This window comes from Falco punctatus (assembly GCF_963210335.1).
Source record: "Falco punctatus genome assembly, chromosome: 10".
In the NCBI taxonomy this organism is placed as follows: domain Eukaryota; kingdom Metazoa; phylum Chordata; class Aves; order Falconiformes; family Falconidae; genus Falco; species Falco punctatus.
In genome coordinates, this window is record NC_137590.1 from 32,487,965 (window position 1) to 32,510,913 (window position 22,949).

A 22,949-nucleotide genomic window follows, 5' to 3' on the forward strand; every position below is an offset into this window, starting at 1 on the left:
TAACTTCTCTTCCCCCCAGATGCATAAAGAAAACTTTTTCCAGGCCTAGCCTCAGTGTTGGGGGAATGAATACAACTACCTTCAAAGCTCAGAAAACCAACAACATAATTTTATCTGTCAGCTTTCCTTCCCCTTGCCCCATTTCTGCTTCCCCTTAGGTTTCTTCATAAATCATCTACCACTACTACTCTTGAACACAGTTTATATTTTAAGTGGGTATTGCACAACGTCTTTAATAAACGTCACGTATTTTCTCTTGAGTTTTCAGTTCCCTTTGAATGCAAATCTCTTTCCAACACGCAAGGTTGTCATTTAAAACCTCTGCATCTCTCCCCTACCCCAAACCTGCTGAACTGCACTACGCTCTAAGACCACATCTGTAACAAGTAATGCAACGACGAGGAAAAGCATCAGTACCTTTATTTTCTTCCAAGCTAAGCTTTTTTTTTTTTTTTTTTTAGTGCATCTTACTAGCATAATCTCCTTTCCCAGCAACAGCACTGCTTAGCGGGAGGTTACCTGCGCTAACAAAGACGCTGATATACCTTTTTTTTTTTTAATTACATTGCTGCAGAATAAATAAACTCAACCAAGTTGTGCCCAGTAAGCCAGTTCCCCACTTCCGTGTATTAATTACTACCAGTATCTGAAAAGCTCCCGGAGGAAACGGCAGAGCAGTTTCAGGCTCAGCTTTGTAAACAGCCAACTTCCCGGGAACCGCGGCAACGCGCCGAGCCCGGCTCGGCCACCCGCTCCGAGAAGCGGAGGAACAGATAAACAGCACGGGAAGGCGGGGAAGGCGGGCCCGGCGGGTCTCGGCGGCTACGGCCCAGGTCGCCCCGCACCGGGCTGGCACCACGGCTCCCGAATCCCCCCCGGTGACAGGACCTGCCGCGCAGGGCCCGCCGCCCGCGAGCTGCGGGGCGGGAGCGGCCGCCCCCTCAGGAGCCGCGCCGCCCGCCGGTGAGGCGCCCCGGGCGGGCAGCGCCGCCGCCGCCGCGCAGGAGCCCGCACGGACGCGAGGGGCCGGGACGAGCCGTGCGAGCAGCGCTGGCCCCGGCCCCGCAGCCCACCCGCCCCGCGGCCCGGGCAGCGCGGAGAACGGCGGTCGGGCCCGCAGCCGCACCGAGGCCGGCGGCGCACGGAGGCCGAGGATCGCGTCGCGGCTGAGGGAGAGACCGAAGCGGGGTGGGAAAGGCGAGCGAGCGGGTACCGGCAGGGAAGGACAGGAGCGGGGGAGGGAGCAGAGCCCCGATAGCCAGCGGCGGGACCCCCGCGCCTACCTGGCAGCGCTGCCGCCCCGCCGCAGCAGCCATGTCCCTTCTGCCCTCCTGCCGCCACCGGGAGCGCGCGGCAGGCAGCCCCCTCCCGCCGCTTAACCGCCGCCGTGCGCTCACTTCCGGCCCCGGCCCGCAGCGCTGGCGCGGGGCAGGGGGCGGGGCCAAGCCCTGAGGAGACGGCGGGGGCGGGGCTCCGCTCCGGCCCTGCCCCGGCGGCGGCCGGCTCCTTCACCTGCGTCCCCTGCGGCGCGGCACGCTGCGGAGCGCGGTCGGCAGCCGGGGGGCACCCGCTGGGGGAAGGGCCGGCTGGGCCCGGGGCCGCCGCGGCGGCTGGGCCCCTCCGGCCGCGCCAGCGGGGCTGGGTGGCTCTGAGGCGAGTCTCCGTCATTTCCTCCCCCCTCCCCTTATCGCCCCATCTTCCTCCGAACGCCCGGCACGGCCAGGGCAATGTCCGTCTGGCAGGCGGGAGTCGAGCCGCCGGCCGCAGGGAAGGGCCTGGCCCAAGGGAGCCCCGTTGGCCGCAAAAGGCGCCCCGCTGCCGGCCGCAGGGTCTGCAGCACCGTTCGGCTGAACGGGGCTCTGCCTACCGCGGCAGCTGCTCCGCCGGCCGCCGGCACATCCCTGCGGCTGCGCCGGCCTTCCCGAGCCACCAGCACGGCTCGAAGAGCGGGCGGGCCGGCTGGACCCTGGCAACAGCTTCCACAGCATGTCCCGCTTTCAGGATGCTCCCAGTACTGCACGCGGGAGTTTAAACCAAGTTTAGACAACGGGCCTCGTAGGATCAAATTAAAAGTTGTCATAGGCAATTAAAAGTTACCATACTTTTTTAATGTAGAAGCAAGAAAATTCCAGAGTGAGTAACTTCATAGTCCGTTCATTCAGGGAATACTATTTAACATAATCAATTAATTGAGTTTATGCCTATTGGTATTTTGTTTGGCACCTTAAGTACACTGAAGTTCCAAAAAATCAAAAGGCTTAATGAGACATATTAATGAGGATAGAAAACACATGAAAAAGTTTCAGTTTAGAAGCTATGCTATAAATGAATTAATAAAGTCATAAATACATTGCTGGTAGCAATATTTTCTATGTGGTTACAATAATGGGTTTAAAGGGACCTTAAAAGTTACCCAGTTCCACTCCCCTGCCACGGGCAGGGACCCCTCCCACCAGCCCAGGTTGCCCCCAGCCCCGTCCAGCCTGGCCTGGGACACTGCCAGGGATGGGGCACCCACAGCTGTTCTGGGCAGCCTGGGCTGGTGCCTCTCCACCCTCACAGCAAAGAATTTCCTTCCCACCACTAGCATCTACCCCACCATTTTAGCATCTAAGCATTTTCCATCAGATAAATCTTGCCCTAGCACCACTGAAGTCAATGAAAGCCCTTGCAGGTGACTTCAGCAAGAGCAATATGGAGACTTGGAAGGCTGACACAAAGTGTGTCCCTGTAGAAGCATCACAGGCATGACTTCTTAATTACATGGATGTAAAAAATTACCAGCATTCCTGTGATCTAAGCCATTAAGAATGTTTCAGGTTGTCAGTTTTAAGAGGAGGCATCAACTCTCTAATGCCATTCCAGCACTGACCCAATCAATAACCCAATTCTGCTCCACTTTTGAACACAGAACAGAGCATCAGTAGATGGCATCTACTTTGCTCTCAAGGTCCAGGTTTCTTTCCAGGCCACCTGTCAAATACACCTTCTTTACAGATTGCATTTTAGATTCTTTGCCCTGGCAATCATGTCTCCTGGCCACCTCTTCTGTTGGGCTCCTGTAGTGATCGCAGGCTGGAGAGTGCCATATGCGGAGGAGTTGATGACGCACATAACAATTAGATGGAGGCCTGTGCTGTGCCATGCCACCCGTACAGCCTGACCTTCAGACCCACGTTGTGCTGTGCCAAACTTTGCAGCTCATTGTTAACAGGAGCCTAAGAGGCAGCTCCCACTGGGTATCAGCGACTACACCACCTGCGTGCCCTCGCCTTTCTCTAGAAGTGCAGGGAGAGGTTCCCACATGTACATTCTTTCCTTTTGGCAGCAGAAATTATGAACGGAACTGTTTTCTTGTAAGAAAATCCTGTAATGCCTGATATGGGGAACTGTTTTCTACAGATAGAGTCTGCAGGGTATGCTGCGCCCATTCGATGCTGCACAACTGAGGGTTCCCAGCACCTATAGGGGTGCAGGATTATCTCTGCTACCCTCTCTTTCTTCATAGGGCTGACTCTAATAAACAGCAGATTAAATGATACTTTAGAGAGGCGGAGTGCCTTTCTTACTGGTATCCTAACAGACCAGCACCTCCTGGTGCAAAAACTGTTCCTGTGGTGTTTGTGCTGCTTTCTACCTCACACACGGGTCACATTAAACTGCTCTGGATTACAACTGACTCACTGGCCACAGGGTTTAGTCCTGGGACAACTATTTCTCTGCGTTGCATCCATCACTAACCAAAGGAGCATGTATCTGTTCAGTCTAAATAAAAGGTGGCTACCACATCCAACAATTGCAACAAGATCATGACTATCTGACCAACCTCCATCACGTTACATAGTATATGACAGTATGACCAGGTCAAATATGAATCATAAAAGTTGAGATAGGAAAGATGGTTTGGTTCATTCTACAGATCAGTGCAGAATTTTAGAGTATTATCAAGCCTGCCTACCAGCACCATGATAACTGTAAGAACCTTCTGTGCCTTTCCTTAGAAATTATTTCCTTCTTGTCAGAACATTTTCCTGCTATTCTGCATTTATTGTAATAATTCAAAAATCCTTTTTAGCAGTATCTCATTTTTGCAAAATATTCTAAAGGTACTTCAAGTTAAATAGGTACCTATTTCCTTTTACCACACTGAATACAAACTGAATATGCTATTCCTTCCTTTGCTTTCACCCCTTACACTGAAGAGCAACTCCACATCAGTACTTTTGCCTCTGCTCTCATTGTTCCTCAGCTATATTCACATTACATATATACCAATTATTGGGTGCACTCTAGCAGCAGTGCCAGCCAGTTTTAGAAATAGTATTTGTGTATCAGATGCCACGTAGCACATTCTCCATGGCTGGGCAGCCAAAATAGTTTTGCTTCAAGAGAGATAACTGCTTGGCATTGGAAGCCCAGCTTCTAGGGAAAATGACACTACCCCCTAGATAGCTGAGTCAACGAAAGGAAACAATGACATCGCCTGTAGACTGGCTTATGAATGGATAATTACAAGTTACAGATTCCCACAGGAAAACATTACATCAGTTTAGAAATATTTCTTATACAGGAAGTCATTAGTATATCTATGTAAATCAATGCACAAGGTGTGTGTCTCAGCAGTCACAGTCTCACTACCTTGCTACTGTACATGTCGTCTGTGATTCACTGAGCAAATGCCACAGTTGCCCTGAGAGTTTTCAGGGGACACTTGGTAAAGCTGTCTTGTCAAAAGAAAAAAAAAGAAGTGTGTTGCAGATAGACGCACAGTAAAAATACATACAATTTTATTAAACAACATTTTTAATTAAAATTTAAATTGTATAATGCAGGCAAAATAAACATGGGAGAATTTGGTCAAGTATTTGGAGAAAGTAAGTGCTCTGCTCACTACTCCAACACTCAAATGTCACAAAAATATCCCAACACATTTGCAAAAATCAAATCAACCTATTCAACTAACTATACTGATTCTAGTATTAACTGGAAATATGACAAACTGCAGCTGGCAGATGCCTTTTAAAACAATACTTAGGACAGAAGGAAGCTTGATGCATATACCCAGATCAAAAGGATGGCTACTCATAAGAAAGCATAACAAATGTGTTTTGGTGAAGATAGCACAAGGGAAGTAAAACAAACCTAACGAACCAAACAAAAAAAAAACAAACCCAAAATTACTTTTAGAACAAAACTTCCTTAATTTTCTTCTCAGCCTAAAACACATTTATGTAAGCCCTCCAAATTTAACAGATGAATGCCTTAATTTAACTATGGGAACTGCTACTTGCCTTTAACTAATTGGAAGGAATAAACTTGATGTCTATTGTTAGACTATCCATTTTGTGAAGGAGAAATTGTCTAGTAGAAGCACAGGGATTAGTAAAGGACTAATGTGTTCCCTCTTAACAATAGGAAGATGGAGCATATCGCACCAAGGACAAAAACCTCTTTGCAGATACAATGATGTGTACCAGAACATGGTACTTACTTTGTGTAGCAGGTCTGTTCCACAGAAACTCCCTAATGTTTGTTCATTGAGGTGGGGATCACAACAAGAAGTTCACTCCCGTACTGCTTTTTGGCAATAGTATTATATTATGTAACTCTGATTTTTTGGTAATATTATTTAAATACTTTTGTGAGTACATACTTTTATGACTTTTCTCATCCTTATTCCCTTGTGTCTTTCTTGTTAGTGGGTCTCTTGGCCTCATTAAACTTCATGTCCTTCTCTTATGTCACTCCAGTGTTGTTCTCTCTCTTAGCCATCATGCTTATGTCATTCATAATTTATTTGTGAAAACTATCAGCAAGGAAACAGTTGAGTTTTCAGGAAAAAAATGGTAGTGCCTTGTCTCCACTAAGTCTGTATGTCAACAGTTGGCACAGAAAACCCTAGGTTTTGTTTGCAGCCAAGACATGGCTTTAGTTTGATTTTTGTTGGCAAACAATCTGAGCTGTGGTATAGACATTTGAAAGTGTATACATACACTCTGCTTGGCACAGACCACGTGTGGGTGTCTCACGGCCTCATGGAGTGGTCTGGGGGAATGTCACTGGGGGGCTCACAGCTCGGCAGGGCAGGCAACACTGCATTGGCCAGGTGCAAGCAGCCACCCCAGAGCAGGCAGCGTCACCATCGCAATCACCACACAATTCAAAGAAACCTCATGCAGTTGTCATAACTGGCGAGCTATGCTCAGCGCTGTAGCTATTCTTGTGTGTGTGGCCTTTAAAAGCCTTATGGCCTGTGACTTATGTTTACGGAGCAGTTTAGAAACTCATACTCGAAAGAAGAAGGCTTGATTTGTATTATAAAGTACACTAACTCAGACTACGCCAGAAAGGAAATTATGCATCTACATTTATGACTCCAATATTAGGCTGCTCTTCAGGATAGCTACAAGAGTCAGTGATGTTTGAATTAAAGGCTAAACAGGTTAAATTAAGTTTAAATTATATTTTCTTAAAGATGCACATATAAAGAAATCATATTAAATATACTGAGAAATTATTAGCTTAAACAGAGTAAATACTACAAAACTCTACCAATCCTCCGCTGATCAAGAAAGGTAGTTCTAATGTCCTCCAGGTGACTCCTACGTATTTAAAGGCAACAAATTTTAAGCCCTAATTCTGGAACATCTGGTAATTTGTATAAAAATTTCAGCTATGAAGTTTTAGTATATAAACTTTTTTTTTTCTCTAAAAACCAGCAGAGGGAGACAGGTTCTTTTTTACACCTAAATAAAGCAATAGATTGTTTTGCTTCCTCAAAAATACACTCTCTGAAAATTCAATATAATTTCCTAGATTAGCCTCACAATGCCTTTTGTTGGTAATTTTGAGCGCTATTATTAATACTCTCTTGTTCTGAGTGTTTATTCAAGCTTAAATGGCCATTGCTTACACCTGCAGATGTTTATTCAACAGTATGTTGCTAGTAATATTTCATTGCGGATTTCTTTCAGGGAGAAAAGGGGTATCAGTGTTAGTAATGAATGGAAGAGAAAAGAAAAATAGGCCATGGTTATGTTTTTATTGTTTCACTGTTATGCAATGCCTTACATGTGTTTTCAGCATGTGTAATGGCTCAAGAGAACATACAGATCACAAAATCTATACAGTTAATTTCAGCTGACTATATATATGAGTTACATATTTAAGTCTCAAACACAAGAAATTTCTGCTTTGCAATCAAAAAAAAAATACTGCCAATAGTTTCAAGTGCAAGTAAAATTTTCTCTTGGGTTAATTTCTCAGGATCCAGGTCCTCTTTCAGTAAATAGGAATTTAGGTACTAGAAGCCAAAGTACTACTCCAGATCTTGGCACAGAAACTTAGGATGTTCCACACAATTTAGGCAACATTCTCTACAAATGGCAGGGCATACATTTGAAATTCATAGAAGATTCTTCATATTTACTCCTATTTTTTGGAAATAAATTATGTAGAGAAGAGCTATTAGAACAGGGCACTGAAGAACAGAAAAAAATTAACACATTTTAATACTCATTTTACTGTAAATACTTTATGATAGCTTTTTACCTATTTTTTCATATAACTTCCTTTTACAGATGGTTTATATAATCAGAAAAGAAATTATAAGAAATGGTTTTTTTCATAGGATATGTTCTATAGGATATGCAGGATTTCTATCATGTGAAGGCCTTAAACAAAATGCAGTTTCTGAACATTCCTAAAATGGAATGTGGAAGAGTTGGAAGACGCACGCAGAAACTGTGTCAGCGCTGCAATGTAATCAGGAGGTACCGTGGGATAGTTGTTAGTCTCTAGCACGCTTTGTTAAGGGCTGTTAATGTAAGAGTGATGCCAGAAAAACCGGAGGGAGAAACTGCAGGCAACAGGATGCGTACCTGGAAATAGCAATCATTCCTTGGGTAAAGGTAATTGAGGTAATTGGGAAGACTTTGGGTATTTAAAATCCCAATCACAGGAAGTCATGCTTAATCAGACACCCAAAGGCAAAGGATGATATAACTTTATATTGACTACTTACTTGAATTATCCTGTATCGAAGAATTAAAATTAAACAAAGCCAGCACTACCAATAGGAAACCTAGAGCAAGACTTCCACAGCGATCTCTTTGGCAGGCTGCTAAGAAAGAGGCTACAGGGTCTTCCCCCCGCTGCCCAGATTTCTGCAGCTCCATGGAAGATCCAGGCTCTCACCAACAAAATCTAGTATTTCCTTTCTGGTATGAGCTAATTGCATGAAGCTTCTTCTAGTAACCCTACATTCATCTGTAACACTTCACAGTTCTTTAAGGATTGCAAGTCAATGGAAATACTCTACTATAAAAAAAATTGAAGAATACCTTATGTCATGTATTTATTTGTAGTCACACAGTGTATATTGCCGAAATTATCCCATCAAGTACATTCAGTGAGGTAGTTTCCATAACTCTAAGTCCAATTCTGTCATGGCTCTGGCCCTTAATCCTTGTATTTTCATATTCAATTTTTTGTAGTTTTCACAGGGGAAGTTAAGCGCACAATGCGTTTCCTGGAGGACATTTGTAAAACGGTTTTCATGTTAAGGGTCAGTGATTCAAATTCAACAGATTTTATCTAATGGATGTTCTGGAAGGAGCAGAATTAATTTAAAATGCCTAGAATCCTTGCCAAGATGCTTTAATTGGTAAATAAGCATCTTCTACTTAGGAATGACAGTTATGTAAGAGTAGAGTACTGGCACATCATTCAAAGGGATTTATTGCATGCCTTTGCTGTTTACATTTACAAGCAGAAAGACACCCATGCTTGAGGGACAAAACCGGATATTGTTTTAATGAAAATGATCTCCGAGTTTGGTGGAAAACTTTTCAAGATAGAATTGCAATAGTCAGCCACTAGCAGAAAGAAGCCAACAGCATTAATACATGTCACAACTCAAACAACTTGACGCAGAGCTTGTGTGCATGGGAGGAAAAAGGTTGTATGTATTTATGTATGCACTGCTCACTGAGGAACTTCAAGGAAGAGGACAGCTAATCAGCATACTGCACAGTTCTGGCCTCATTATGAACCCTGTCTTTGTGGATACTCCTCATCCATCAAAATAATTCTACCAAATGTATCAGGAACTCTGCCAGGATTCAGCTTATGCACCCAAGTGTGGGTATGCAGAGGATGTTGGAAGTGTCACTTTGCATCTTCCAAGGTGCCAGAGAAATCACCCATCAGCAAACCTCCTCTGGATCCACAGTCATCCCTCTGCAATGAAGCAGTGACACATCAGGCCATGCAGAAATACAGCACGCATCCTAATTAAGAGCAGAGCTCAGGCAATATCAAAGCATTTGCAAACACAGTATCAATTTAAAGAAAATTACTTATTTTCGAAATATAAATGTAGTATTAAGTTCTAAATAGTAATGGTCTTTTGCTTGAGAAATATACTCAAGAGTAGCTGAAGGGTATGAAGGAGGATATGGATAAAGGAATAGCACTTCAATGTGGTGCTGTTGGTTAATTCTGGCCATGACAGCATACCTAATTTGCCACAGCGCAGCAAGTACTTAAATTCATGCGTGTGTGTGGTGAAAGTATAGAGTGGTCTAGAGACTCTTTCAGACTTCTTAATGGAAAAATTTTTAGCTACCTCATTTCAAGTAAATCCAAGCCTTTCAGAAAAAAATTACTAAACTGTGCTATGTTGCCTGCAAATATTACTTCCATTAGAGTACTGCATGGTCTTTTGGAAGAGCAGAAATTCATCATGCAAGTCAGGAATCACATCATAGTAGCATTAAGTGTGATCTTGGTTTTCTATTTAAATCAATGGAAATTTTGCTCTGATTTCACTGAAAGCATAGCGTAAAAAGACCAGAATTATCTTTGCTTCATCCTACTAAAACCTATGGACAAATCTGCCTGCAATGTTTCAGCATCCCCCAGAGGTACCTGGCTGAATCCTTGCCCTGTGAGAGACTCTGCATTAAAATACCAAACTAATGAAAAGCTAGGTCCTCCAGCTATTTGTTCGTACTCTGTTAGTAAGGTCACCCTGTTCTTAGTCTCACATTATTAAAAACACGTTCAACTCTAACCTGGTCATTAGATTATGAAGCAAAATGCCCATCTCCCATCTAATATTAAAAATCTTTGAAAATCCACAAGATTTAAGTCAGAAAAGCCAGAATTTTTCTAAAACCAAGTAGTCTTCATGAGATTTAATACCTGAATAAAGATGAACATGCTAGTCTTATAGAAACGGCCCTACCATGCAATGAATAAACGTAGTTCCTGGCTACCACCTTTTTCTGAAGCAGCAGAGAACGTGTGATACTGATCATCTCTGATCTCTCTCTTTGGTTGAGAGAGGCTTTAATAGCTTGTTCTAAAGACAAAAGTGAACTTTTCTCAATGCTGAAAATACAAGCAGCATTCCCAGCCTTTTAGCAAATTCCCTTGGTATCTTTGAGTATGCATACAGCTTTCACTAAAAGGGGAAGATACAGATTTGAAACAGATGTGGGTTTGCTCTTTTTCTAAAATTATTGCTATCACAAACCCTACAGTTTAGAATAGACAGCATAACAAACTTATTCTCAATTATACCACTTCTACGTGCTTTATTTTTCTCACATCACAGTTCCATAAGCTTTGCAGCCACCACACAGTTTTCCACGGAACAGGACAGATAGCCTGACAGCTGCACAGGGCTTACACTGAAGGCATTTGAAGAATCCTTCTTTAATCTGATTTTAGTGGAAATTAAGCTTTACTCATTTTCCGTTTGCACCAAAATTAACAGGGTTGATCTCATGAATAACTAAAACATTCCCCAGAAGTTTGGAATCTGTTATGTGCAGTCTCAAAAGCTATTATTATGTTACATTCAAAGAAAGAAAGAACAAATGAATGAACCACAGGAAAAAGCTGAAACTATCTGTTTCCACGACACTGTGCATCATAATGTAATTTGTTAAGATTCCATCTGACCCTGCAATAAAGGGGATTTTTAGCAAACCCTAGAATATATTCAGTCTCTGAAAAACAGGCCACATGGTGAGACGTGGTTATGACCAGAACTCGGGTATTGAGCTTCCCACAGGCTCTTCCATAACTATTAGATTGTTTCCAGTAAGTCCCTTTTAACCCTAAATTACTTCAAAAATATTCATAAATTTTTCAGTCTCTTTTCAGATACCTCAATTCTGAGAATTCACCAACCTTTTTGAGTGCAATAATCTCCAACAGTATTTTTCTACTGCTGTATTTCTTCTCCTTTTTTTCCTTTCTTAAACAAGCATATAGGTTAAGGAAGCTCAAATAACCATGCTAGGTTATTTCATCACCTAGCATTTTAGTAACCTAGCCCAAGCCATTTAGGGTCAAACGAGACTTTTACATCACTGAAGACCCTGCAACTTATTAGAAAACCTTAGTCCAACAGCAAAGAACAAATGTTTTTATTATGCTCTCAACTAAGTGCACACATGGAGATTAGAAAGTACTAATAAAGCATGACTAGCACCTTTGCAAATAAAGGACTTAGAAGATAAATACACTGTTTGCCTAATGGCAAAAGGCAGAGATGTGATGACAGAGGTAGAGCTTGTATTGAAAGCTATTTTTTTTTAAGCCCATGCTTAAACTGTATATCCCTCTGTCATCATTAAGCACTGGAAAGGAATATTTTGGGCTCTTGTTGTAAATGAGGCTTTAAAAAAATGATGGTGCTGATATTTTCATTGGTTTTGAAAATCTTTAAATGATTAAATAACTTAATTGCAGGCTACTATTAACCCTTAGTGGTACAGAAGTCAGAATATTTTGATGTAAGACATCAATTCTTGCCCAAAACTGGAGTCCTGTGAGGGACTGTAGGTCTGCAGTCATTAACGTAAAGGGATTTCTGCCTTGACCAGATGATAAAACCTTAACACTCTGTTTGAGTATCTAAAAATTGTTTTGTGCAGTCTGTTCAGTTGGTAACATTCCTTAAAACCTCAGAAAATAGTATTAATTTTTAAAATAACATAGGAAGCAATATTTGTTTCTATCTCTGCGAGTATAGCAATTCCACTCAACACAGAGATCCTGTGATTTGTTGGGAAGGCTGGGGAAGGATGACTCTTCAGGAGGATTTGCAAGGCTCCACATGTCCCTCTGCGCAAGAAGATTTGGGGAGAGGCTCAGATGTGCAGAGAAGGATGGATTTAAAGGGTTTGTTGTGAGACAAGCCTTCCAGCCCCCTGGTAATGAGGCAACTGAACCTGTACCACTTACAAGATTATACATCTGAAGCCTGAGGCTCACAGAAAAGAGTTTGATAACGCTTTTCCGACAGACACAATTTGTTCAGGCAAACCAGTTTGTCTTGGCTTCAGTTCACCAGCCCGCAAAATGGACGTTACCTAACTGTGGTTTTGTGAAATAAGGAACAATTGCAGAGTGCTTTCAGATAGACTGATGAAAGCTTTCACTTGAATGTCACATTTTTATTGGGGGAGGGTGTAATATATGGAAGGATGTGGGAGTGAAGCTAGAAGATGCAACAACGTAAACAAAGGAAGTAAGGTCTGGATGAAGAATTGTTGGTTGTCCTGATCTATTTTATAGGTCAGCCCGTCTCAGACATTTCCACCTCCACTACCTTTCACAACCAAAAACACTTGCAGCAAGTACCACAAAGGCAGGCAGTATTAGCTACCTTAAATGAAATATCAACAGCAGAAAAGTAGGCAGCATGTGGCTACCCAGTTCTAGGAAGCTCTTAAGTGTTGGCTCACAGGGCAGTTGTCCCACTTCTAAGTTGTATCAACAGATCTGGAATCAAAGCTTCTGTTTTTTATTTACACTGCAGCAGTTGTCCGCAACACAGAATAACTCCTTAGCTTCACCATCCCAGAAACTCCTGGCTTAATATTTACCTATTTTACAGAGTAAGTAAAAATTTCATATTAAAACTGCCTGTAAGAAGAAACAGTGTCTAACTAATTATCTTGTGATGGCCATTTAGTTGCACAATTGATTTGATGTTGGTCTTCTGAAATTATTTTTAAGGTATTGTTATATTCATCTCACTATTTAATTCCTGCTTCTGTCAAAAACATTCTTAAAAAGTGCTAGTTGCAGGAGTATGTAGCAATCTTGATTTTCTTTCTCCACAAGGTTTTCTGTACCCTTTGCTTCAAGCTGTCCTTCTCCTGCTTTGCCTCCATGACTTCAGTCATTCAGGTCAACCACATAACTTTTCATCCAAATTAGATGTATGTTCAGTAGAATTACCAGTTAAATACCAAAGCAGATGTCTATATAGATTCCATCTTTTGCAATAAACCTCAAGCTATGCAGCAAAATGTCATATTGATCTGTGAATTTTCCTACTCCAGGATATGTCATTTATTTTGAAAGAGCTTGCATTACGATTTATTTCCATTCCCCTGCAGTAGGTAGAAGCCTGTATTTCCATTATCTAGAGACAGCTCAGCAGAGGCAAGAAAATTACAAACAATGCTCTTTCAAATATTCTCACCCAGCCTTACTTGTGTGAGTACTTTTGGAGATGAGGAAAAATATTTGCAATGAGTATTAAACATGCGTGAATTGACAAAGAATAAAGATCAATGGTTAATAAAGTATAAAGGGTGCAGAAGCAGAGTAAAACAACTTTTAAACTACTTTTATGTTTAACTAGGGTTTATGTAGGTGAATACTAAACATGCAAATTGCCCCCGGCACATCCTTTGTGGAAATCTCTTTAAAATTTCATCAAAGAAAGGAAAAGTTGGGATTATTTCCCTTTCTGTAATACAGCTGCCCCTTGCCACAGATTATTTACGCATCTTGCTCATAATACTACTACTGAAGAGAAAGTGTTTTATCTCTGTAGTAGACAAAATGTTTCCTGATGGCCAGGGTCCAAAGCAACACAGGATGGTACACAACTTGCAACCATATCCTCCCATTCTTGTAACAGTCAAGTTTCCTCAGCAGGTTTTTCAGGAACAAGATAACGCTGGGGTCCAACAAGGACACCAACAATACTTTTTTGCTAAATACCATTCCTTTTTTTTTCAGTGTGAGGAAACAAGTACACACCCAGTCTATCAGTCATTGTTCCAATGAGCACATAGATATGTTTTATGTGTTTTACTTCCAAAACTGCAAATATTATCTGCACTATTCTACAGATGTCCTCAAACATGCATATTTCATTTCAGCATAACCAGATCAAACAGTGGACAAAAGGGTGCTTCACGCTGTGGACAGTCTAGAAAGGCTGGGGAAATGGCTCCCAGACCAGAAATGCTCTTTCTACCTTTTCACTGGAAAATTTGGTCTTCAGCACATTCCCCATGGAAAAGCAGCAGGGAAAAACAGAGTCCAGACAGGCAGGGAACTGGGGAGTGAGAGCCACCTTGCCTCAAAGCTCGCTTTGAAGGACAAAAATGAGAGGCCATAAATACTGGTTTAAATCCTCCACGTCTGTACTTCCTGAAAAACACTTAATACACCTGTTCACCTGCATACTCGCTCACACTCACTTGCACACTCACCAGTATGTATGCACAGTGACACCTCTTTACATTCACTCACACATCTCCCACGCCCAGTTTCTCATACATGATGACTCCAACTCCATCTCATGCCCACGCTCACATGTACTCACTCACACTCACTTGGTCATACAGCTGCAGCACCTTGCACTCACAGGTCCTTCCCTCCCATCCTGTGAGGTTTTTCTTGCTACAACAACTAATCATTTATTCAGCAAGTTGTCCATGGGCCAGCAGTGTGCCCTTGTGGTCAAGAAGGCCAGTGGGACCCTGGGGTGCATGAGGAGAAGCATGGCCGGCAGGTCAAGGGAGGTGATTCCTCCCCCTCTGCTCTGGTGAGGCCACATCTGGGGTGCTGTGCCCAGTGCTGGGCTCCCCAGTTCCAGAGGGACAGGGAGCTGCTGGAGAGGGGCTGGCAGAGGCTGCAGAGATGATGAGGGGATGGAGCATCTCCCGTATGGGGACAGGCTGGGAGAGCTGGGCCTGCCCAGCCTGGGGAAGGGAAGGCTGAGGGGGGATCTCATCGATGCACACACATCTCTCCAGGGCGAGTGCCGACAGGACGGGGCCAGGCTCTTCGCAGCGGTGCCCAGTGACAGGACAAGGGGCAATGGGCACAAACTGCAACACAGGAACTCCCACCTGAATATGAGGCAGAACTCCTTTACCTTGAGGGTGACAGAGCACTGGAACGGGCTGCCCAGAGAGGCTGTGGGGTCTCCTTCTCAGAGACACTTAAAACCCACCTGGATGAGATCCTGTGCCACTTGCAGGGGGTTGGACTTGCATTAGCAGGGGGTTGGCCTAGATGATCTCCAGAGTTCCCTTCCAACCCTGACCAGTCTGTGATTCTTCAGCTACGAATTTTTGCAATTAAAGATAAATTCTCATCAGGAACTAAGCACCATAGTTTAAAAACCTCAAGGAAAAGGAAGACCTTGGTTCCTACAATTCATGACAATACAAGGTAATAGCACTTTGCATCCACAGTGCCTGAAGAGCAGAACCATACTTTTGACAACACGCATAGGAAAGTGAGAAGTGTGCTCTGAACTTTTATCTCTTAAATATACATCATACCTTACCTCATCTTTCTCCATAAAGCGGTTAAAAAGCTTATACTTTAACTCTGATTTGCAATCCAGCCCAAAAGGTGGGATAATTTCACAGAGCAGAAGACAGTCGAGAAATGGCAACATGCAATACCAAGGAAAGACAAGTAGCAACATTTAGCATGTACCCTTGAATCTGCCACCTGATTTGATCGCTTTCTTCCTGTGTTATGAGAAATAGGGACCATTTTGATTTCCCTCCAGCATGCCACTCATTACATTACAGTAGACCTGCATGTTGTATTTACAATACCAGTGTACAATGGATTTATGCAGTAATACAACAATCCTTTCCATTTTATGCTATCATTTGCCTAGGAATTCCACTATACCTGACACTTTCTATTTTAACCATCACTGAGTATTACACTGATGTTTTCACAGAACTTTCTTATTACATATCCACAATCTCAGGAATAAAGAGAGCTAGTCTGGAGCTTGCCATTTTGGGTGGGAAAAAAACAAAAACAAGACTGCCTTTTCTTCAAGGCAAATGAGTTTACTAACACATCATTTGCTGCTTTATCACCCAACTACTAAGTATCTGCAGATCTACAGTAAAAGGTCAACTTTAAATTTTATTACTCTCTAAGTAATTCCCTGTCATCAGCAAACTTACATCATTTTGTACCTCCTTTGGGATCATTTATGGTAACACTGAAGCACAGAGGCCTGGTACAAATTTCTAAGAAACGTCTCTGCTGCCTTGCCCCTCATTAGTCCAAGGTTTATAAAAAAATAATAATAAACAAACCAAAAAATGTAAACACTGCAAAAATAAAACTCCCATGTTGACTCCCACTTTTTTTCCCCCTGCAATAATCAAGTGATAATCACACGCATACAATTATGACAGGACAGAAGTAGATATAATGTTAAAAAGCAGGCATTTTTTAAAACTGCTACCACAATCTTGTAAATATCTGGTAGATACTTAGCCTTTGCCTAATGGTCAGATGCTACACATCTGCCTTATGATGACAATGGCATTATACAAACTACAGATGACTTGAAAAAAATCTGGAATAAAATACTGATTTACACGAGAAATCAAATAAAAACTGCATCAGGAATAAAGTGTTACATTTTCCTTTAATGAGACATTTATGGTACTTCTTGTTCCACATGAGATATGTGTGATATACATATACTGTACATCTTTTACCACATTTTTTTTCCTACTTTTAAAAATATTTCCATCAGTGGAAATGAGAAACAAAAAAGTGCTCTGATACATTTCTTGCTGCAACCACCGCACCCTATCTTTTACTACTTCTTTTTCTTGCAGTTCAATATTATCTCATTTCCAAGCCATCCTCTCTTCAGTTGAGCATACCAAAATAGCTTGTACCAACTCAGATGTCTTACCTCCTTCTTAAGCAAGATATCGTTCCTCTTCTGTCTTCTCTTTGCAGCTTTTCCATGTTGCTTCAAGTCTGAAATTATCCTTGTGCCCTGTACCAGTATTCATGTTTACCTATACCTTCAAAACAGTGAAACTTGTGCTTTTTTTAAACTAGGCTTTCTTCCTCAATTGACTCTGTTCTTTCCTTGAGAATATATTATGGGTCTTGCCTCAGTTCTAACTATAGGCATTTTGGAGGCAAGATTGCACCTGTTTCTCCAGCCACATTTGCTTCTTTTGTTTCTAAGCTCCCTGCATCTGTACCAGGTTTTGGTAAATGTGTATGTAAATAAACATCCCCTACAGAATAAAACCTGTCTATTTCCTTTTTTAATCAGTGTAGAGCTGAAATTTTCAAGGAAGCCTCCCATCTCCGATCTCTAACCTGAAGTCCTGAGTCACTGGCTTGCTCATTTAGAAAAATATATTTTATAGAATCTTACAGACATGTAAAAAAATACTCAAAAGGAAGTAGGCATAAACCTAAACATGCGGTTAAATATTTTGCTGCACCAAGGCCTAAACATTCCTGTTTCCAAATAAAGTTATTTGGCTGATAAATTTCTGTTTAAGAGTTGATGAATTTAAAAGCTGAATCTGATTAAGCATGTTTACCTTTATAAAACATGTCCAGCTGAAGGAGAACCCTCTTTGATCAGACTAAGTTTTATTATCTTTGTTCTAGGGTAGCCACCTTATTAAAATTCAGTAAATAAAATTTTATATTATTATGAAAACATTTATTTATCCTCATCTCTCTCAACTTTCTAAGTTCACAGTATATTTTATTTTTCCTTTCACTTAGAATATACAAAAAAAGAAAAAATATTTTTTGTAATTTAAAAATTAGAAAATCAGCCTTGAAAATTAATACATCACTCTCAAAACTCCAGCAGAAAGCCCGGTAGGTACATGCCCAAGAAAGGATAGTCAGAAGATGAGAGATTATATAGAATAGCTTTAGACTTACAAACTTTCACAAAGAGCTCACTTGTTCCATGTCTCAGCTGCTCAGTACTTAACAGAAAAGCAACCTGCAGTTTCTACTACTACATTTTAAATAGCTGCAGTAACACTGGTAACTCATCTTTACTCTAGAATTTGAGTTTTGGCCAATATTAGAAGACAATAGATTTTTTTTTCCTTATCTTGCCAAATTAACTAGTGTAATGGAATTCTTGTAAAGAGTTGCAACAAATAGGGTTATGTAGCATTGAATAGATGACTAACACCAAAACAGGAATAAGAACTCTCTAACAACTAACCAGAACAATCCATCTCGGTTTTTGTTCCAATTAATCACATGACATGACCAGCAGCAGATCCACCAAGAGACCAAACTGCAAGCACTCCCAGTCACAAATAGGCACCCATCCTACCCCATAGCTGTGGTCATACTGCCAGATGTGCCCCAGATCACGGGAGGGGACACAGGCACAGCCCCAGAAAACCAGGGATCCACCCTACCCAGAGGTTCTCTATCAGTTAAAGCAGGTTCCAGCCTGACATGAAATAGCCATATAGTATTTGGAGAGAGGAAAAATAACTAGCATAACTAACTAAGCTATGGTACAAATTTGTGATTGAAAGAGGGTGAAAACAATCTTGAAATAGTCAAAGCAAAGATAGAAATCTCTACTCCAAGAGCAGGTCTTGCCAACAGCATGGGACCTGTGAGAAGGTGTGTGTGTGGAATTATTATCTTTCAGCAGTTGGTTATTTGTTTCTAAAACTACAAATTGTCACTGTATTTTTTTATTAAGGAGTGAGGTATCTCAAGTTTAGCATAGAATAGCTGTCATGCTGTAAGTGCATGCTGTGGTTTAATTCACAGCAACTTTATTAATAAATTCATACTTTTCGATTATGAAACAATAGGTTAGAAATATTCCCTACTCCCAGCCTGGAAAGGGTTCTTAAAAGTGACTGCAATTTTCAGCTTTGAATTACAACATTTTGACTAGCTCTATACAAAGTCTTTTGTTCTAAATTTCATTCCCTAGGAAGGCTTGTACTAGCTGAGAGTAATATACAATGCTCCTGCAATTCTACAACAGAAGCATGTATCTTGCCTCTGTAAATTCATCTCAGTTGTACAAGAAATAATAGATCAGTCCCATGTATCAGCTACTATATGTAGCATAGTCTATGTATGAGTTAACAACAGAAGATCTGGCAAACTTTAGGCAAATATTCTTCACTGCATAAAAGACAGACTAGGCAATAAAAAAAAAATTGCTAAAATTAGAGCATAATTTCTCTAGCCCCTTTTTAGTCAATATAGCTGTACCAGAGCTTAAGTGGAAGGAAGTAATTTTGTTAAGAGAAAACCTAACCCTGTTAGAAGAGACAATGCCTACAAAATATATAACTCTGGTACAGAACAGTGTCCTGAAAGCCAGGATATGGCCATAACTGATAATCTCTTGGAACCAATAACTACATTTGGATAAAGACTTTCCGACTGCTTATATACACCAAAGTAAAAAATAAAAGTAATATTAATCAGGGAGGACATGAGCTGTACTTGTTCAAACTGGGGAAAGATTCCAGGCAGAGGTCTGCCAGAGAAAGAAAACTTATGGCCCATACACTAAGCTAAGCAGAAACTCAAATAACTCCTCTGAAATCAGTGCCTCTTCAAGCAGACATAAGCCACAGAAGAGTTTCACCAGTGAATTAATTGCGCTCCTGCCTGCCACTTTCATGCAAAGTCAACAGCCCTCCTACACTGAATAAATTAGGCACTTAACAATGACACTCTTAACTTTACGATCACTATTTTATTTCCATTTCAGGTCTGTGGTTAAGTCTGTTAACTCATTGCTGTTGGGAAACACTGCAAATTACTTCAGCAAGCCTCAGTTGTGTGGCCAGCAGGTACTTGTACACATCACAGGAAACCACACGTTGTGCTAGTTAAGCATGAGTTTTTCAATACCAGAAATGCGTTTCCACAGAGGCCTGGAGAATAAATTCAGTTGTTATTTCTAGGGTTTTTTTTCCAAACTCAAATTAAACAAGTTATAATATAGCTTCTGTCACTACTGCTTCTTCTGATGGACAGAACTAGTCAGGAGTGTGTGGGGTGTGTGGGGGGTGTATGTCGGTATTTTAGCACCAGCCTTGAAGTTATCAGCTTACTCTTTGGTTAAAACACAAACTAATGCTAATAAGTTTGCCTTTCTACCCACTTTTACTCTAAGGAAATGTTTGCTGCTGTCAATGGCAAAAGTAGCATCTATCACTGTTTCCCAGAGCAGGGAGAAAGAAGATGGGGATTTAGGAGTCAGAGTTTAGGACTACTGCTTCAGAGACATTTGACAATCTAACTTCATTCTGTTGATGGGAGTTTTAATATCAATAACTTTCCACAAAATAAAAATAACAGCAAAAAGTATCAAGGGCATTCTGATATATAGGAGCCTTCTTGAAATCCCACTTATTTCAACTAACCTACTGGAACAGTGTAACAACATGGTGGACAAAGTCAGTCCTTTCTTCCACTCTGCCATGCTATGTCCAGTATTAAGAACTGTCTTTCTCAATTTCTGATTAAGGGAACTGCTTCCATTGCAATACTAAAATCCTCAGCAGTTTTCAAACCTTGCAGCTTCCTGCATGTTGAAACTGTAGTAACATTTAAGAATCCAGAAGGCAACTTCTAAACCATCTAAAACAGCAATTAAGCAACTTCAGAAGCTGTGTGGCTAAAGCCTATGGAGATCTAAGCTAAACAGACCCAAAACAACAACATATAAACCCAAAGGAATTAAGTGAAAGAAAAAAAAAATAACAGCAAGAGCTAGAAAAAGAAGAATCAATCTCAATAAGCGTAACACCATCTTGCAACTTACAACACAAGAAAAGGCTGCTTTAGAAATTTAGATAGAAATTTAAAAACTGCTTTAGAAGTAAAGCAGGAAATCCTAACAGAACAAACCTTAACACTGCATTAAAGTGAGTGTATTTTAATCTACACCAAGATGAATTTTCTTGTATTCAGACATGCCAGGACTTCTCATGTATTGACCAGTGTCAGTACCACAATTGCACTACTGCCTGAGCACCCTGCTGGAGCATAAACTGGCCATGGGCATTTTTACCATTGTATATTCTAGATCAGCCATTGAAGAGCTTGAATGTGTCTGACTGGGGAAAACAACACTGTTAACATTAGCATCAAGGGCACAGCTCCACACTTTTCCTCTTGATAATACTTATCTAATACTTAAAATAATTTCCGTATCTCCCCCATGCTCCCCTTCTTTACTGTTACTAGTAGAGGCAGAAAAAAAGCATTTATTTTAAACACCCAGCAGCAAATTGATCTATCCTGCAGCCTTGCAAACACCTGTTCAAATACAGAAGACAAAACAGTATGGCAGTGTGAGGTAGGCTATGACATTAAACTATGGTGCAAAACGTGAGAATGATCATGTTCCCAGAAGGTCAGCCAAGTCATTTATGGCCAAGCACCACCCAACATGTTAGAGATTTTCTTTCCTGCCTTATCACGTAACCCGCTCCTGACAATGCGTAGGTGAGGACACTGTGTCACTGCCACGCAGGCAAAGCATGGTCTGCCTACGCACATCATGCTTGTGCAGCCTGTGACGTGTCAAAAAGTCCGTCCCAACCGGCTCTCCTTGTGTAACGTCATGGTTTACCCTGATTAAATGCAGGGCCACAAGTTTACAGGGTTTTTTTGCATGTATTTGTGGCACATTTTCAACTGAAGTTTTAGGCATCATCGTACGTTTGTTTTAACAGTTCCCATCAGAACATCTATTTAGCTTTTTGCCGTAAGTTGATTAGTGACATGTACATACAAATTTATGCTTAATAAATTCTAGTGCTTCCAGGTCTCAAAAATGATCGTCTACAAACTAGTAAAAAAACCCAACTTACCACAAAGCTCTGTATATAAAGTGAAAACAGTATAGGAAAATTATTTTATAGTATTGAACAGTATAGCCTTGAGAGACAGGGAAAGCTCCCATCAGTGTCAGGCCTATTATTTTAATAGCTTTCTGTTACTACAGATGTCATTACAGACAGTTTACATTCCCATTTTTCTTTCACATGCACCACCCAGAAGCTACAATTTCAACCACCACTTTGGACTCCTATTCTCAATATAACTAAGCATTCAAAACCCCATGGGAGTTTCAAGTATCTTGCCTAGACTGCACCCTCAATAATGTATTTTCCCCTCTCATTTGCATAAACTATTGGAACAGTTTAAAAAAAAAAAACAACTCTCAACTTATAGATACTTATCTTGTAAATCAGAATAACAGAAACACAGTGCACAGTGATAAACGTTTTTCAAGAATTTGTACATGTCAATACATATTTGTTCACACAGGACTACAGGCTCATAGTATGGAAACACATTAACAGGTTTCAACTAGAATCCATGCTTATTAGAGAATTATTTTTATAGGTACTGTATTATAGTTGCTACTGTTACAGCTAGTATTTACTTATCCACTAAAAATAACTTTTCTGAATAATTTATGAGCAGTTTTAGTGCTATTCAGCACTAAATTCAGGATTTATTCAAATACCTAGAATGCACAAAAGATACTAGTCCAAAAAACCAGGTACCACACTTTGAAACAGTATGGGAAAGGAAATCCACAAATCAAACCCCAAGCATAAACAAATGTGCAGGTTGCAAAGTGTCCTAAATTGTTTAATCTGCATGGGGGCCAAGACTCTACCACCCCACCCTCTTTCCCTTTTTCTCCTCTGTTTACAAGAGGAAGGGAAAACAAAGCCTGAACAGAGTAAGGCACAAGTAAGTGAAAAAGAATTAGGAAGAAGAAGGAGCAAACCTGGAGAAGGATGTCTGAAAACGCATTTTCAAATTCTCATGTATGGGTTCATGAT

General features: G+C 41.2%; 1 protein-coding gene across 5 annotated transcripts in view; it reads right to left on the reverse strand.

The window, feature by feature from the left end:
• Positions 1–22,569, reverse strand: part of PIK3C2A (phosphatidylinositol-4-phosphate 3-kinase catalytic subunit type 2 alpha) — a 75,150-nt gene extending 52,581 nt beyond the window's left edge. For 4 of the 5 annotated variants that reach the window (XM_080405469.1, XM_080405471.1, XM_080405470.1 and 1 more), the window contains exon 1: positions 1,284–22,568. The gene's annotated coding sequence lies outside the window, so the exon portion shown is untranslated. Of the gene's footprint in view, positions 1–1,283 lie in introns of all 5 variants that reach the window. The other variant, XM_080405467.1, reaches the window with a different exon arrangement.
• Positions 22,570–22,949: the final 380 nt, after the last annotated feature.